Source organism: Episyrphus balteatus, chromosome 4 (assembly GCF_945859705.1).
Source record: "Episyrphus balteatus chromosome 4, idEpiBalt1.1, whole genome shotgun sequence".
Taxonomy (NCBI): domain Eukaryota; kingdom Metazoa; phylum Arthropoda; class Insecta; order Diptera; family Syrphidae; genus Episyrphus; species Episyrphus balteatus.
The window spans coordinates 15920771-15939717 of NC_079137.1; the positions used below are offsets into that span (position 1 = coordinate 15920771).

Consider the following 18947-nt stretch of genomic DNA (forward strand, 5'->3'; position numbering starts at 1 on the left):
CCTACACTGAACCAAATCCTTACGTAAATACAACGAAAAAATTCGTTGAGCCAACGAAAATTTAATTAATTTTCAGCCGATGAAAAATTTAATTGGCTCAACGAAATGGCTTTCATACGTTAATGAAGAACTTCATCAATCAACGAAAACTGTAGTATTTTAATGAAATTTTTCATAAAAATTTTTGATCGAGAGTTAATGAATTTTTACATCACTTTACGAAATTTTTCATCGATTAACGTAAAATTTAATTAACCACGGTGATATTTTTCGTTAGTCAATGTATTTTTTGATTAATTTATGAAAGAACTTTCGTTAGCTAACGAATTTTTTCGTAAATTTAATAAACATTTTAATTAAATTACGAAAAAATATTTGTTAGCTAACGAAACTTTTCGTTGTATTAATTGTATTTTTTTATTGGACTTGTTAAATTATTAATTTAATATATAGTCCAAAACCAAAAATTGGCGTTTCGACCCGGTGGAGCTCACTTAAGTCAACTGATGAGCAGGGATGGGACTTTTTGAAAAAAATGTAGAAGTAGATTTGAACAAAAAACGCAGTAGATTCATTTTTATCGCAGTAGATTTTTATATTTTTAGAATTTCATAAAAAATAACAAAAACTAAACATTCATTTCTTTTTAGAAAATATAACAAAAACGGACCAAAACAAAAATTTATGCATTTTTGTATTAATTATACGTAAAAACACACGTTACGTATTAGAATGAGATTGACTGCATTCAGAATAACGATCAAACAAATAAAATAAATAATATGCTGATAGTATTTTTACATGAGATTCACGTGGAAATTTTCCACACGAAACATTTTTGTTCGCATGCAATTTTAATAACGGCAAAACTAGTTTTTTGTTCGCCACTAAATTTTAACCTCGCAGAGTGTTGCCAGAATATTTAAGAAGCAAGGAGTCGATTTTGAAAAATCTTGGAGCCAAAAATAGCCTTTTATATGGCATACAAAACGCATATAGTTTTGTTTTGCTATGAGATTTTTGATTTTTTTTTTAATTTTCAGAAAAATTTTGGATATCAGACCTCAAGTACAATTTTTTTTTCATACCTATTTGATACCTATTTGTATATTCTGGTTTTTATGCTCATTGACGGGCATGAAATTAAATTAGTAGTAGTTAATAATGAAAAGTGTATGCAAATTGGTTATCTCTGTTCACATCTTTAATGGATTTTTGTTGTAAAATGCTTTGATTTCAAAGGAGCCTTAAGTCGCCAAGTTTAAAATTAAAAGGGCCAAATTCCGATAAATCGGAAATAAAAATTTTAAGTAGCGGGTGAAATGTTCAAGGAGCTTGTTTGGCGATAAATAGACGGCTCTGGCAACACTGCCTCGCACATTACCTGAACGAAATACGAGGAGTTTTCTGAACGTCAACAACTTTCCTCATGGAACTCATAATAGAAATAAAAGTAATATTCCATTTTTTCGGGTGAAATCCTGTTCACATGAAACTCATAATAGGCTGATAATTTCTTTTTTGTAAAACAAAAAGTGCAGTAGATTTTATTTAAAGGCAGTAGATTTGTTTCTTGAAGAAAATGCAGTAGATCTACTGCAATTGCAGCAAAGTCCCATCCCTGCTGATGAGTCCGACTTCTCGTGAGACACCTTGTCAATACGCAAATATTTTTTATATTCAGCTCAACTTACATAGATTTTTAAACAAAAACCTAATGTGAACTATATAAAGCAAGATTCAATTTTTAATCATTAAAACAGAAATACACCCAAGTCTACGTTTTGTTTTTGTAAGGCAACGATTTTTTTCGTTAACTGATGTATTTTTTCATAAGCCAATGTAATATTTCATTAGTATATGAAGAATTTTCATAAGCTTATGAAGATTTTCGTTAGTTAATGTTGAATTTCATAAGTTAATGAATTTTTTCGTTACTTAATTAAAACTTTAATAAAGTAAGGAAAAAATTCTTATTTTTATTCTTTAAAATGAGTATGAAATTTTTCGTTATTTGATGAATCTTTTCATTGAATTGGATTTTTTGGCACTAAAAAGGGAGAAAAAGTGTATGAAACGTTTTCATTAATTTATGAAGGTTTTCATATTACGAAAAATTACATATTTTCGTTGAGCCAACGAAAGTTTCGTTGGGCCAACGAAAATGTAGTGTATGAAACGATTTTCGTAATTTTACGAAATTTATTATTTTCAGTGTATTTCGGTGTAATCAATAATAGTAATCATTTGCATTTTGCAATAAGTATCTAAGCTAAATTTTTGTGTCTGTATTTTTGTTTTTCTTTTTAACCTTTTTCCCAAATATCACGACTCTTGTTAATTTGAATCTAACGGAATCTATAGTACCAAGTAACTACCCGATTAGTCAAATTACACGCAATAAATTTTTAACATTGCATTAGCTTGATAATTCAAGTGAACATTATTTTAGCCTTAAAGTCGTGAGTATCTCATTTATAAATAGGTAACCAAAAACCTAACCAATGTTTGTTAATATTTTGTGCAGAAGCTTTTTTAATACAAGAAATTAAGAAATCCGAATAATTTTCAAGACAAATTGAGTATTTAAACCTTTAAACGATTGCTGCTATCATCTTTACATTTTTACCTAGTATAAATTTTAAAACACATTAATTTAAAAATATTTTGCAAAAGGCTTTAACAATCCAACCGTTTTAAATAAAACTGAGTAAGAATTCAAAAGGTTGATGATGTAGGTAGTCTTTATTTTTAGAATTATGAAAATTTTAGTCAGCAAAAATTCCCTTTTTTAAATAATTAAAGCATTAATTATTTCTAAGTGGTTGTGGTTCTTTGATAAAAAACTCTTAGTCAGACAGATGATGCATCCACAAAAAAATAATAATAAAGGAATTAACGAAATACATATATTTACTTCTATCTTTACTTTACATAGGATAATCAACTCAGCCGACACACCGTATGAGTCGTTTTTCGATCCCGAGCATTCCTCTGAATACCAACTATCTCTCAGATGCTACCACCGTAAAAAATATAAAACCTTAGTTTTTTATCTTCAGCAAAAGCACACGTGAATTTAGAAAACAAAATCCTGAATCCACCAAAGTCCGGTAGGTAGAGTTTCATAATTGATTAAAGAGATTTTTTTTCTTGACTTGCATATCCCCAAAATCAAGTGCAAAAGAGTTAGATAGATATTCTAAACCCGTGCGTCCCTTCACGGGACAATAAAAGAATATGTATCAATGAAAGTTATTAAGAAAACAGAAGTCAATCATTTTAAATAAGAGCATTATGTACAAAACCTTTTAAAATGAAGAAGTCTTGTCATTAACCTATTATATTTTAATAGTTTAACTGTCAGAAAACAGTAAAAATATTGCGAGTATCAGTCCAGCTTTTCTATGACTTTTATTGTAGGTTCCTTTTTACTCACAAATGGAAACCCACCTTAAATAAAATAAAATTCTTCATTTAAAGTTCCAACTGTTCATTTTGTACTATTATAGTGCTCAACTTAAAAAAAGTGTTGCAGTTCGCTTGAGAGTCCTCCTCATTTTTAAAAGTTGCATAATTTTAATGGATGTTTGAGCAGTCGTTGGTTGTTGGAGACATGTCTATGTACCAGGTACCTACCTATGTATGTATTTTTTCATATTTTTTTTTTTAGTTAAAAACCAATGTATACTTCCTTTTGTGGTGACACTTTTGCGTTGATAAATTATGAGTAGAAAAAAAAAATGCACACTATGAAGGGTATAAGAGTACGATGACGTTATAGAGGCTTTTACGCTCTTCACACAACTATGACGTTCATGGTGCATTATGGTTGTTAAAATGAGGAATCACGGTAGCAGAGCGTCTGTTGCATCTGTGATATTTTGATGACTGGGTTTGAAGTGTGGGAATGAGATAACTACTTGGTATCAGTTCGTTGCAGATGGAAATGAGTTATTTTATTTCTGCTTTCATTTGTGTGTGATAAATTTTAGAGTTAGAATTTGTAGAATTTTTTACTTCTCAGATTTTCTCTGTTAATAGTAGTTGTTTGTTGGCGAAATGATAAATTTTAGAAATTTGAAATTGTCAAGACAAACTAGCCAAAACTTTTTTATTTCTTAGGCCTTAACAAAGACAGTTGCTTTTTGAACTTCACTACAAAATAAAATCAACTCCCTTTTGAAGGAAAACGAGTGCCAGTTTTGTTTACATCTTTCCAAGCCCTCGTAAAACTTTAAACCTAACCACACCCTGGTAACAAGGTTCTTCCATTATCATAATCTACTTGATTTTATTCCATCATCACTTTTACTGCTTTCTATACCCAACCATATACCCATGCATATAAAAATATATATAGACCTCTCGGTCAAGGCTTACAAGAAAGATTTGTGGTTATCTTAGTTAAGCAGTTGGGGTATTAACATGAAATACTTTACGATCCATTGTAATGTGATCACAATTTATTCAATTTGCAGCCACGCTAATGTGCACACAAATTGTCCAGACCTCCTTCATATCTATAGTTCCAACTCTATCTTCGTTTTACTTATATATGCAGTGAATATTTTCCATAATTATCAGGTGTCTGCTCGGTGATCTTCATAACCAAGCTAATTATCCTGATGTCACGACATTTCATCCGACCACGACAACTTGAAAACTCGAAACAACAACAAAAACGGGAGAATGAATAAAAAGAAGCTAAAAGAAACGTGTTCATATCTATCGCTAGCCACAGCCCATAAGGAGACACAAGAACTATACCATTATTGTCTGGCTCTGGATGGAAATAGGGTGCATCTTTGTGTGTCCAAATGCGGGACATAACGAACGAACGACACAAAAGCACAAGAACACATCTCTTGCGATATGATCTGTGTGCATGCAATGTTCCTGCTTGCACCTTAAAATGTTGCATGTCTTATGATATAGCCCTGCTAGCTGGTTGGATGAAGCTGAAGATGTATAGAGTACCATGTGCTAATTTTCAGCGCAACCATGTTCTTTTATAGTTTTCACCTTCTTTGGAACGGAAAGTAAAAGGCATCCTATTGGTATAAAAAAAATGCTCTTTGTGGATCCTTTTGATCCATCATCAGTCCAATTCGGGTTTTGTTTATTTTAGCGCCGACTTTTGTGCTATACTATACAGCTGACGGTACACAGTGGCATTGCTAAAGCTAGACGTTCTCCACATAAAAAAATACTTACATTACTTTGGCAAATGCAAGGATAGGGTTGCCACATACATATAAATTGACAGTTAAAAACAAGGTTCCAAATTCAATCCCATTGCGTAATATTTAGTTCGATGATCGATGGACCAGGACGATAGAGGTCTGGGTTTGTATCCCAGGTATCACCACATAAAATTATTACAAGGGAGCTGCCTCTTGCGAGTAATTGGCAAAGCCTCCAAAATTATTATTGTCATAAAAAAGTGCATTTCTAATTCGCCATTCGGCCCTTCCATTGTGCAAATTTATTACAGGCACTCAAGAATAGTGGAGAGTTATTAGTCACTGCGACTTACTTCTATGTACTACTTGGGATGTCGTGCCAATTTGTTGAAGAGCACCTTCAAACTGATCGCTCTGTTGGAGACTAGGTCTTCTCTGTCACTGACTTGGCGTTTAAAGCTTACGGGATGGAAAGTCATTGTTTACTCCTTCTACTTGTCTTTTTCACCAATGAGTCGTCATTGAATATCTCGTAGAGTTCGCTGTTTTATTTTCATACGTAGGATCTTTTTTCATCTGCCTGCGAGGGTTGTAGTGCAGGAGTTCTCTACCGACTTTCATCCTAATTTTCGCATTAACATCTCCCAGCCCCTTCGTTCTCATGTCATTCCACTTAAATGAAGACCCTATGGTTTTGTTCCGAAAGAGCATACGATTAAATTTACAACGGTCAAATTACCGAATTTGATCTTGGTGTAAATTCTTGTAATTCTTTAACTGACATTTGCGAACGCTGAAACTTCCAAGGACCACATCCAAAGATCTGAAACTTTCCCATCGAATTGTCACTTTTCCTTATCTTATTGTTCTTCTTCTTAAATACCTACCAACTTGGGGCTTAGTGAAGTCCTTAGTGACCTGCGTAAGGCATGAAAATTAGTCGAGAATATTTTCTCATTTCTCTAACAACTTGGCAACCCTTTTTTGTCGATTTTTTTGTGAATCCTTGTTGCTGCAAAATTTCGCTTTTCTATTCCATTTTTGGGGTGTGCACGACAATAAATGACAGAGTAACCTACGCGACTTGGTTCTCAGAGATTCTTTAGTGAGACTGCCGCAGCCGGGACTACTGTATTCGTTCGTATTTCTTTGTTTTTTTTTTTTTTATTTGCAAAGAAAAGAAGAACCACAGAAGGCCATCATCGTTGCAAACTAGGCAACTATCCAAGCGCGATGCCGCTCTACTGATTAAGGAAACTCCAGACCAAGTAAGAGCAAAAACCAACTCGCCATCATAGAATCTAAACGAAGCAAGGTGAAGGCTATTTATAGAAGCTGTTGCGCGCCTTAACTAGAATCAAGAATCAAGAATCGCACGGATTGTTGCAATCGAGAGTGACAAAGGAGTTTAGCTGCTGCTGTGCTGTAGCTGCTGCTCCAAACTACGACAACGACGACAACAAGAGCGAGTAGAGTAGTGCCCATACCCAGAGATAGATATGAGGTTCAGGTTCATTGGCGATATAAGGAAGGAAGAAGCGATGATGAAGATGGCGGCAGAGATGACGATGCTAGCCGATGGCAGTGTCTCCATTGCATCGTCGTTCTCGTCGTCGTCATCATCGGCATCGGTGGGAGTTTGACAGTTTTAATTGTTGTTGTTTTCCTAAGCATAGGTTCTTTGCAGGCGATCCTCTCTCGCGTGACACAAGACGAGACTATTTTGTGATCGTGTTATTCCAAAGGTGCAGCACTCGCAAATATTATGTCGCGCCATCCAGTTTGCAAAAGCAACAACCAAAAGAAAAAAAAAACTTTCTATTTTTATCCCACAGGAACAGGAACATTATAACACATACAAGAATCGAGCGAGGTGATGTCGCTGATGAGGCGTCACGGAAAAATTACACCGGCTATTAATTTAGCTCGTAATGACAGTTTTTGGCATTATGTGTGCCCGTGCGCAATATTTTGTGTGTGAAGGCAGGTCGGGATCGCGACTGGAAGCTTGATCATCGTTGACTCAGAAACATATCTTCTTGGAAAATAAGGATGATCACCATTAAACAAAATTTATAATGACTGAATGGTGCCCTTTTGAAGGTGTTCGCAAGGTAATGAGACATGAAGTTCACGAAGGCAGAAAAGATTTAATAGGTATATTTTTGTTGCTGTGCCAACACAGTGTGATAGGAATTTTAATTTTCATTTTCGCAAAAAGAGGTATTTGGTATTTTTTGAAAATATTTATAGCGCATGTATTTGACGTATTTCAAAGATGGTGGGATTATTTCTTTGTTCTATGAGCTCTTTAATTAAACGCATTAAGAAAACTGATATATATTTTATTAGTTTTTTTTTTTAAACTGATGCCTGTTTGCAAAGGCGCCTTCATATCAACAAAAGTTGAAATTCTTAAGGCCGTGTGCGAATTGCGTTAAAATGTTGGTTAAAATATGACGTTTGGTTAAAATTTGACACTAGCATGGTGAATAAAATGGGTTAAGAAAATTTTTAAAAAATTTTTGATAAGGTAAATGTACTACAAATTTGTCTCTTTTTTTATTCATCTTTGATCGAGAGAAAAGCGCTGTGCTGCGGTATTGAAAGTCGTATAGTAGCATTTTACTGCTCCCGACAACTTCGTACTACTGTCTCCTCCTTTCACATTCGAAGTAGCTTTTTTTCCAAGTTCTTGTATCCCAAACATTTTACACAAACAGCAATGTGTTTAGTAGTCTTTAAAAAAAAAAAAAACATTTTTTCGTTCGAACTTTTTCATGTGCTGAATTCAAAACTGTTTACAGATTTATTCCTACCACGTCTAGATTTTGAGCTAAACTCATCACTTTTTTCGGTATAAATGCCTATATTTCCGCAATTCGACCGAAAGTAAACTGGCATCACTTTTCAATTTCACGTGAAATTGATCTTCGATCGATTTCGAAAACTTCGAAAATGCTTCGAACTGTCAAAACTAAAGGATTATCCATTTTTATTTTGTTTCTAAAGTTTCTAAAGCTATTTGAAGAATTCTGAATTGGACTATAATCCTAAAAAATCCCAAACCTCAACGTCAACTAAGGCACTTACTCAAACAAACACAAACAACCATTTTAGAATTTGGAGGGGGCTCGATCATTTGAGCTGCATCTAAATCTCTACGATTTACGAAGAAGTTTCAGTTAATCATGTAGATTATGATGAAATCAGCTAAATAGTAACATGATTTTGGAGGCTTGGGGGGGGGGGGGCTTGAGCCCCCTGAGCCCCCCCCTCTCAATACGCCACTGCCACTGTGATAACTAAGGCGCTTAACTGAAAGGGATTATTCATTTGATAACATCTATCAAAATGGCTGCTCTTACTTGTATACTTATTAAAGAGATATGTAAGTTCGCTGGCTCGCTCCGCATTGTTGAATTTCAGTGTTGCAGTTCCATTTGGGGGTGTAATTGTTATGTTTCTATATTTTTTGGCCAAAAATATAGAAACACCACAATTGTTGCAGATCTCGTTCGTTTTGCACGTTCCCTAGCAGTCAATTTGTCTGAGAGCAGGATGTTGTACAGAAATGGTCTATTTTTGAATCTTCAGCAGCTGAATATTTCTGATTGCCATTCAGCAATGCAGTACCCAAAGCCGAGTTCGTCCTTCAGGGGACCCAGTAAACAAGCCTTTTGCTCGAAAGGGTACCTGTGCAAGTTGCTCACTTTTGGCCTTGACATGAATGGACGCTATTGTATACATCATCCAAGGAAGCTGCTTTCTACTTACAACAAAATTTAAAAATTGCATTTTGAATTTTTTTTGTATTAACCATTTTAACAGGGTTTTGGCCAAAAGGGTCAGAAATACGCTTTGGACTAACGTCCAAAATTTTGATTTTCTGTCGGCGCCTGAACGTATTTAAAAAAAGAACGGCTCATTTGTAGATACGGTGTCAGTATCTGTCTAAACTTCAGAGGGTAAATTTTTTGCAAAGTTCAGGGACATAAAAATTGAGTGGGTAGCGCGAGAAGAGGGAATACTCCTATTTGTATCTTTGTATCTTTGTAACTTTGACCTCAACGAACAGTTAAACCTCCCCTTCGAATTTTGGAAACTGGGATAACATATAAATGACAATGATTTGATATGAATTACAACGATAACACCGGCACACAAAAAAAAAAGTGTCATGAACCAGAAACCAGACCTATCTTTCTATATGTTTTTGGACCCGCTGAATCCGAATTTCAAGTCCGTTTGGCCCTGTCACCCTCCAGTTTTGAGTAATATGCAAAAAACTCAAAAAAAGGTAGTTTTTGGGGTCTTTTTTACGCTTTTCTCAAAACTGGAGGGTGACCGGGCAAAACGGACTTGAAATTCGGATTCAGCGGTCCCAAAAACATATAGAAAGATAGGTCTGGTTTCTGGTTCATACAACTTTTTTTTTTGTGTGCTAGCACTGTCGCGACATGTCGCTGTCATACCCGGCACACAAAAAAAAAAGTTTCATGTACCAGGAAGCAGACCTATCTTTCTATATGTTTTTGGGACCGCTGAATCCGATTTTCAAGTCCGTTTTGCCCGGTCACCCTTCAGTTTTGAGAAAAATGCAAAAAACTCCAAAAAAGTCATAAAAATTCAAACAAAATGCACTCACAGCTCAAAACTGGAGGGTGATGGGGCCAAACGGACTTCAAATTCGGATTCAGCGGGTCCAAAAACATATAGAAAGATAGGTCTGGTTTCTGGTTCATGACACTTTTTTTTTTTTGTGTGCCGGTGTAGTTAAGTCTCTGACCATACAGGTGTGACAGTTTTATGAAATTTAAAAAGAGTTATCTTAAACCTTAAACGTCAGGAAATAAGACATTTATATGGAAAGTAATATTTATCCTTACCTATTGAAAGAATTTTTTATATGTATTAATTATAATTATACATCAATGAGCTTGCATACCCGGAAGAAACTGTATCTCACGTACATACCTATATTTTTTTTTCGTATGCGTGTCTCCACTTCAATAATAAATAACAAATAATTTTGCACTCTGTTTAAGGATGTCAAGAAACATAATCGAAAATTACTTTTAAACCACAAACAAGTTATTCGCTCTTGTATTCACTTCAAAATACAATTTCTTTCACCATCATCGTCCATTGCTTCGGTCGTCTTCACATTATACTTCACACGATCACCTTCACACACAAAGCCGATCATGCACATCATTGGAACGAGAACAAGCCATTGACAAATGACCATAGCCTCATTGAAATATTTTAATTCTATGCAACATCTAATGGAAATGGAAACAGTAAGGGCCAAAGCATAGAACCCACAGTGAATCATCTCAAAACAGCGGGAACACGAAAAAAGCAATTCATGTCCAATGTCGGAACACGACGACCATCTGTCAAATGGTGCTAATGCGATCGTTTGTTCCACCTTTTATTTGTGGTTTTTTATCTTCCTCAACCGCAGTGACGACGACGACCAGACAGAGAGACAGAGAGTCACGCAGGAACGTGCACTAGCCTAGAGGCTTGTTTGTCCATATACTCTACTCTGACTGTGCCTGGATCTGTTCACTAAAGGAAGTCATCGCTAAATTGTGATGGAGTGAAGGCATTTGCATTGCTATTTATTAGAACAACCATGTCGCGCTAGTGCTCTGGCTAGTCGAAGCTTCAAGTCATCTGATCTCTTTTGGATCGCGAGCGTGGAGCGAGAGTAGGTACATACGTATTTATTGGTGCTATGACTGGCGATAAGCTTCTTAGCACACAAGTGCAACTGGAAATGGATACTACTTTGAACGGAACAACAAATGGCCATTGGACAAAACGGTGTACAACATGCGTGAGGAGATTATGCAAATTAATTGTTGCAAGGCTGCCAATTTCTGGTTCTGGCATAGATCATGATCTGTGAGAGAGGATCACATGGGGATCACATGAGTTCGAGGATTATCGACTGCCGGCCACATATTGCTGGCAGGCTGATAGTCTTAGTCCTCGCTGCCATCAATCATGGGCTTGTTGTGGTTTTGCTGAATGACATCGCCAGGTGGCGGTAGTGTCGGGTTTAGTGATAGAGAGATCTCGATGGCATGGAACCGCTTAAGGTCACATTTGGCGATAGATTGAACCGAACATACTCGACGACGACGTTGGATGTTGGACGTTGAACGGTGACGACGACTCGACTAGACGCTTCGGTATCGGTAATGCAATGGAAACAGTTTTGAATTATGAAGTTGTTTGTGGCATCGTTCGCTAAGTAGTGGTAGACTGGCACACTTTGCCAGTGTCCGGTGCTAAGCTAGAGAGCGGTATATACGACGACGGTTGATCGGTGTGAATATCATTTGACTGCATCTGTGCACGCTGCTGGGCCCCAGAAAAAGTGGTAATTTATGAAGTATGCAACGGATTTATGGCTCGTGGTGTTTTATTGTTTTCGCAGTTAGTTTGGTTATCGAAATTTTTCGATCACTTCTGACCAGGTTAAGAGTGCTGTGGCCTTAGAAAAATTCGAAAGGAGGAAACCACCAACACCTTGGTCTACGATCCGCATCAATGTACCTATAATAAGCTGGGGCCGCTGCTGCTGCCGACACGTAAAATATACCAACTATATATTAGGTGGGTATATACAGACATTTTGTTGTTGTTGTCTGTGTCGAATTTGGAATATGAGTTCGGCGCGCAGGTGAGAGATGTCGCATAATAAATCAAATAGTGTGTCATATTAGACTCCAGAGTGGTGCTTTAATGGTCTGTTAATGGGATTTCGGTAGTTGTCAGAGTTGTATCGTACATTTATTAGAAGGGGATTAGTCGAATCTATGGAAAAAAAACTTGATACTGGTTTGTAAAATACTAAAACCAAACTGCTTATATTCATGTAAACTTCCAGATAAAACATTCAAATGCGGGTTATTAACTCTTCCAATCCAAACAGAAACTTTTGGGTTTGAGAAATGAAAAATGAAAGATTTTTCTTATTTTTCTTTTAAGATGGCCATTATATCGCAGTGTTTAAAGAAAATACAGTGGTTAGGTTATAAACGAAATTCCAAAGTGATTTTATTTACGTTAACGTTAGGAAATAAGATTTTATGTTGTACTTAAATATTTAAGTTTCGTTTCAGCAAATGGGTCTTAATAAACCGGCACAAGAACAGGATATTAAGTATACTGATGCCTCTGTAGTTGGTGCAGTTTAGAGTGTCTTCTTTATGGATTCTTCATTGCCATTGTACAACTTGCAGAAATACTTTTTCCAAATCATAGTTTTTGAAGTTGTTCAATGTCATCCATGATGGCATCTTGGCTGTGTTACCACTGGTTTTCTATACTCACAGCTGTCGGCGGCGTGGGACTTCTTAATTGATTTGTAAGAGGCATGATCGGAAAGAATATCACTTGCAATTGTAGAAGTTTCTTGCATCAAATCGGTCGCAATATGTTCAATCTGGTTGAAAATAGATTGATCCGGAGATTTCTATGACCTTTTTTGAATTTTGAGATGCGGGAATCGCTTTCTACCTATGAACAAATTTTGTTCCGCAGAAAAAAAGTTTGGTATAAAAATCAACCACGCCAATTTTATAGGTCGTACAGCCAGGAATTTCCTCGCAGGTTTTTTCGAGAACCTCGTAGAAACTGTATTTGGTGTCATGGTTCTTCTCCACCATGGAGGATCGTGGTAAGGCGCTCATTAACGCATAAGAAACTCCGTTTTTTTACATTCTGCCTGACTCTAACGATAAATCTACATCAAAAAATGCTTTTTTGATGGTAGCAGTCGCCGAAGCAGATGTCATGGTTTTTCAGCCTTTTTCCGATCGTACATGGACGGCAATTATGTGCTTTATACCTAACAGTTAAAATGCTCCGCTTGTATTTTGACTTCACGTGGTCTATTTAATAACCTAACTGCCCACATGGATACCCGAAACTAAGTTTACTTATTTCAAAACTTTATCAGCACTATTGTTCTGCATTAATATTCTTTACCGTACGGTACTAACTTATTTTCCGTCATCAATCTTGTTGTATTGATGTTGACATCAATCCTTGTTGTTAAACCTTTTAAATTTTGGAAATCTGCAAGTACATTTACCAATAAAACACAGTTAAAGTTATTCTAAAGCCTTCTCCAATATTTGTCTACTTCAAGTTGGGCGCCACTTTTTCTATTTCATTATTGCAACATCAAGTTTTCTACCCCTTGGACCTTTCCAATAACTGAATCGTAACTACATACATATGTCATAAAACCGGCATTAAGGTTCCCAAATTAAATTCCATAATCTTTTTTTCTTTAACACAAACATAACTTCGTCGATAACTTTTTGAACAATTCTTTCCAACTTTAATCTAAGCCCACATATTAGAATATGCCGCCTGCCAGCCTGCCTACATCTATATGCAAGTGCATGTGCATTGAACCGTAAATAACCCAAAATGAATACAAAAAAAAAAGTCTACCTATAAAGTGCAATTCTGAGCAACACAACCTACCCAGAGTACCACCAGTACCCAGCTATGGAACTCTCCATTTCCATGTCAAATCTGAAATCCACAAGCTGATTGCATGCAGTTGCAGTTTTGCATGCAAAATTTAGTTAAGTATCGTAAAGTAAAGTATCTACTCGCTCTCTATACTCTGTGTAGATGTGTATGCAATAATTCCTATGAATAAAAAGTCTCCACTCTCTAGTCTCTACGACTCCATATAAATTCTAAGCCCACAGAGCCACAGATACAAAAAAATGCACCCAATGTCTGTTGGTATTGGTTTTTAATTTATATGACGAGACGATGATGATAAGAAAAATGAAAAAAAAAAACAGTAAATAGCAAACAAAAAGAAACAAAAAAAAAAAAAAATAAAACAACAAACACCGGCTTTTATTGTTTGCAGATTGTTGTGTGTGGTTGTGGATAGTCATGGAGTCGGAGTGTTGCCTTTGCCTGCTTTATGCCTGGTGCCTTTGCGAGTTCTGCTTTAGTATGACTGCTGCACGCTAGGGTTCGACAACAACCAACGACCAACGAAACGACGACGAAGAGGAACGAGGTTGGTTTTCTCTGTATGACGGTTAAGTTTGCTTTTGCTTGATTGACTCGATCGTAGACAACACAAACAGCAACAACAACAACACCGACCGAGTACGAGAAGTCTACAACTTTAGGCTGCTATTCGTTGGTTCCATGGCGGCCGCGGCAGCATGGCAATGCGTTATTATGAATTTTATATTGCCGCAGTCTTAAAGTTGCTTTTCAACGAATTTGTTGATGTAACCGAATCGCATCGCGCGCAATTTCGCGAAATTCAAATCTGAACCAGAGAGAGGATTGTTCTTTGCAAAATTCAACAACAGTGACCGAATCGACTTTTTGTATCTTCGAAGTTTTTTTTGTTTTTATTATTTTTATTTCGGTTTAATTTTAGTTCCTTTATTTTTTGTTCTGTTGTTTTGCTGCAGATACGCGAATTGAATTTCCTTATTGGTTTGGTTTGGTTGTGCTGCTGTGGCACAGAGTTCTGCAATTCCTCGTGCGTTTTTTTCTCGATTTTTTGTTGAGTGTGCTGTTGTCTTCGGTCGCTGTCGCGGCGATCTTTTGCGGGTTGTATGCTAGTATCGTACACCGTACAGTGTGGTGCGCGCCGCTGTTCTTATGGTTAACTAGCAACGAAGAGAATTCAAATTCTTGGTTTGCCGGTTGTGCTATCCATTTCGATAGTTTGTTTTTGATCAGAGTAAAATTTAAAAAAAAAAAATTATTCTCATCGGAATACAACTAAAACAAATTTTATTGTGAAGTTCAAGGTTTTTGTGTTTCGGTAGAGCAGCAGTGCATTTTCTAAATGAAAAAGTGTCTACCTGTTTAAAGTATCACGGAAATAAGAAGTGTCCATGTCTTTTTAAACAGAGTGATCTCTTCTCTAGACATCACGATCAAAGATTTGTGTGTCTCGATCGATACGCGAGAGTGTTACGTCATAATCACCACTTTTGGATATACCTAGGGTAGATACCTAATACCTTTAGTTTGAACCAGAAGCAGATTGGTCGACGTGTATTAGACAGAAGACAGAGATACAAATGGACAAAGGATTAAGTCACCATCACCGCATGGATACCTATTTATCTAATGGATACATCGATTGTGTTCTTTGTGTAATTTTTTGTTTGTTTCTAAAAACTAAATTTGTGTTTCCTCTTCTTCTTTTTCGGTTTTTGTCTGTGATTATGTTCTTCTTTTTCGTTTTGTTTTAACTGAAGACGACGATTTTTTCGTGTGTTTAGATCATTTTGTATTATATTGACCGTGACCCCTTGCCAATAATACAATTTGATTGACTAATGGTTGTTTAGTATATTTCGGGACATAATTGATTTTATTTTGTATGATTTATGGAATGAATTCTTGAGAATAATTTAAATGGTTATACTTATTAAATGATTTATATTTATTTGAACAAAATAAGTCGTTTACGCAGTTAAGTGTTCTGTAATGACAACTGATCACGGTGTATGGTTTCAATAAATATTGTTGTTAACCATTTTTGGAAGATAAAGGCATTCAATCCACTTGCACTTTGAGAAAAAAGAACTGCTTTATTAGTAGTACATATTTTAGTTACAAATAACTTTGAGATGTTGAAATGGTAGAGTTTGTTTGTATTGTTAATCAATTTTCAATTTAAAGTACACGTTATGAAATATCCTTACACATATTTGGCCATGATTTACAGCTATTTTTTTTCCGATTTTCATTTAAATGTATTGAGTATGTCAAGTTCTAGTATCCGGCCACTCTTTTTGGGCAAAAGATGGCCATGGCCGGTATTTAGAATAAGCAGCACCATAAAATGGCCACTTTAATAACTGTATATGAATTCATAATGCCTCAAGATCCCAAGAATAAGAATCACAAGATCTTTCGTTACACTCCACGATCACGTTCAATCTGCCGTCACGTTCAGACAAAACTGCCTCATTACTGTTAAAATGTTAAACTAAACAGTAATACCTATAGGTTGTATTTATTTCATCTTCGAAAAACGGAAAAAACTTTAGCTCCTTACTAATACTTACTTAAGCGATTTAAACAAAACGTCACGTACGGACAGACAAAACTAATTAGGAATTCGAATGGAAGTTGAAGAGTTAATGTCTATGCAAATCCATCAAACTTGGTGCTATGGTGTCTGGAAAACTAAACTATGGTGTCTGAAGCCTAAACGTATAAAACATTTTCTTAATTACACAAAAAACTTGCGTTTTAAAAAAAAATTAATATATGAGCTTTAAAAAGGTGGCTTCGAAATATAATGTAGGTACCAAGGATTACTTTTCCAGCCAAAGTTAGTAAGGTCCGTCAAGATAGCACCCACACCCCCAAATTTCCAAAATCTGAGTATGCAGTAATTTGTTGCTAATTTGTTGCTAATTAGTTGCTCTAATCTCGAATTTGTTGCTCCACTCCTTCCCCCTCAAAATTGATGGAAAGGGTGTGGGTGCTATCTTGACGTCAAGATCTGCTAAGATAAATGTAAACAAATATCGAAAGTTGAAAATCCCACTTCAGATTATTCATGTAAAAAGTACTTTATCACCTGAAAGCGATGTCAGTTTAATTTAAACTACCTTTTAATGATTTACAGCTTATATTGTAATAAAATTTAACTCTCCTGATTATTTTGACCCCATAATTCTCTTTTAATCTTTAATAAATAAACAAAAAAGATTTCAAAAGTTAAATCCTCCGATTAACCAATGTGTCACTTCCTTTCGGAATTCTTAAGTTTTTTTTTAACAAACATTGCAGCGCCACACTCAATATCACAATATTATTTTATTCTGGGCGTGTCGATTAAAAACTTTGCGCCTCATTAAGATTCCATTCAACCTTGCTGTCAATGTTTTGTTAATCCCTTGTTGCACCGTGTTGTCAGCGCTGCGCTTTCGGTGGTATCGGCAGGCGCAGCGGTGTCGTTGTATGCACCAGTATTTGAGGTTAGTTTTTTTTAATGTCCACTGTCACCGCGAACAAAAGTCATTAAAACAACATTTTTCATTTAATTTATCACCTGAACTTCGTTTCGGTTGGTTCAATTAACTTGCTAAGTAATTTGCAAGGCGATTTATTTTTTGTAGTGAGTTTCCTTAAATCGGGTCAACAGATCTGGTGGTGGTCGTGTGGTCGGTCACACTTTTTATCTGTCTGTTTTAATTGGAAGACAGAGAGAAATTGGGCCTTGATGCAGGAATAAAAGATTAACAAGCAATGATTAACTTGCTCCATGACAGGTGGGAGTGTTTTTGTGGTCAAAAAGAAAGTTCGAGATCTCTATATCAAAAGTATAGTAGATCACCGATAGATCGTTTGGTTTTGACTAATCGATCGATGAAAGGAAAATAAGCCAAATAAATTTGAAGTCGAAAAAAAAACTAAAAGTTAAGTGATCGGCAAACATCAGCGAACTCAATAAAGCAATTCCAAGAAATCCCAGATCACCAGTAACCAAAATAAATATAACCGACCATTCCAGTTTCGACTCTCGATGCTGAAGCTATGATGTATGAACGATCGATCGTTTATGCAAATTTCTTTTGTATTTTCGATTCGATCATTGATTTCGGAAAAAAAGTAAAAGATTATTGTTTCGACGATCATTAGGTTGGGAGACTGTGCGACTTCCATTAAACCGTAGTGTAGGCGTTTATTGCCCTGTCGCTTACTAAACTCCACTCTGAACGGTTTCCTTTTTTTTTATATTTTTGAATAAATTTACACGAATTGTGAGAAATTTGATATGCAACGCTGGTTATGGTGATCGAGTTGTCATTGATCTGCTATCCCAGGGTTTTTAGTTAAACAAAAGTCTGTTTATTTTGGTCTAAAGTACGCCATACAGTTACACATGAAATTCCGTGATTTGTTCCGCCATTCTTTGTATCTTTCTGTCATGACAAGTGTAGTACTGTGTTGTGACATAACCTGATGACTAAAAAAAAAGTTGTTGGCTTTGGTATTGATCATGGATACTTTTTAGAGACTCATATATACTGAAACATACACATGTTTTTTTGTTTGTTTAGTTAAATAAAAAAAAAACATGCAAATCTTGTTTAGTTTAGTTCGGCTTTTGTAGTTTTTTTTTTACTTCTTCCATTTATAGGTCGAATTAACAATATTGTAAAATAGTTGTGGTAAATTGTGGTGTGAATCGGCGCAACAAAAATGGAAATGAAAAGTGTTTGTGTTGAATGTGGTTTTGTTGCCACTACCAATCAGCGTGTTAAATCTAGCATATCTAATGAGAAATGTGTCAGTTAAGATTGTATTTTTATTTAAATTTAAATTGGAGATGTTGTTATTATTTATTATTCAAGAGATAAACGTCATATTGTCGGTAGATTTAATCAGTTTTATGGCATTCAAAACTGGTATAGGGAAATAGAAAGTGTTTTATTGTGCATACCACCCACTAATGTTTTTTTTAAAGTTTTTCTTTTGTTTCGATGATGAGGTTAAAATTTGGAATGAAGTATCAAATAGCTTTTAGTTTACTGATCTAACTGCTGATCTACACTGATAATATGACCTAATTTGAACTAAGTAAGTGGCGTAAATTTTAATGATTGTATATCTGATTAAATATATATTCCGGTAAGGTATTTTCTCTTCACTGGTGGTCCGTTCAGGTTGAAATTTCTAATTAAGGAACTGATACCCGTTTTATAAAAGTTG

The 18947-nt window shown here is 35.5% G+C and overlaps 1 protein-coding gene across 3 annotated transcripts in view; it reads left to right on the top strand.

The window, feature by feature from the left end:
- Positions 1–18947, top strand: part of LOC129918052 (uncharacterized) — a 196267-nt gene that overhangs the window by 63842 nt on the left and 113478 nt on the right. The window lies entirely within an intron of this gene.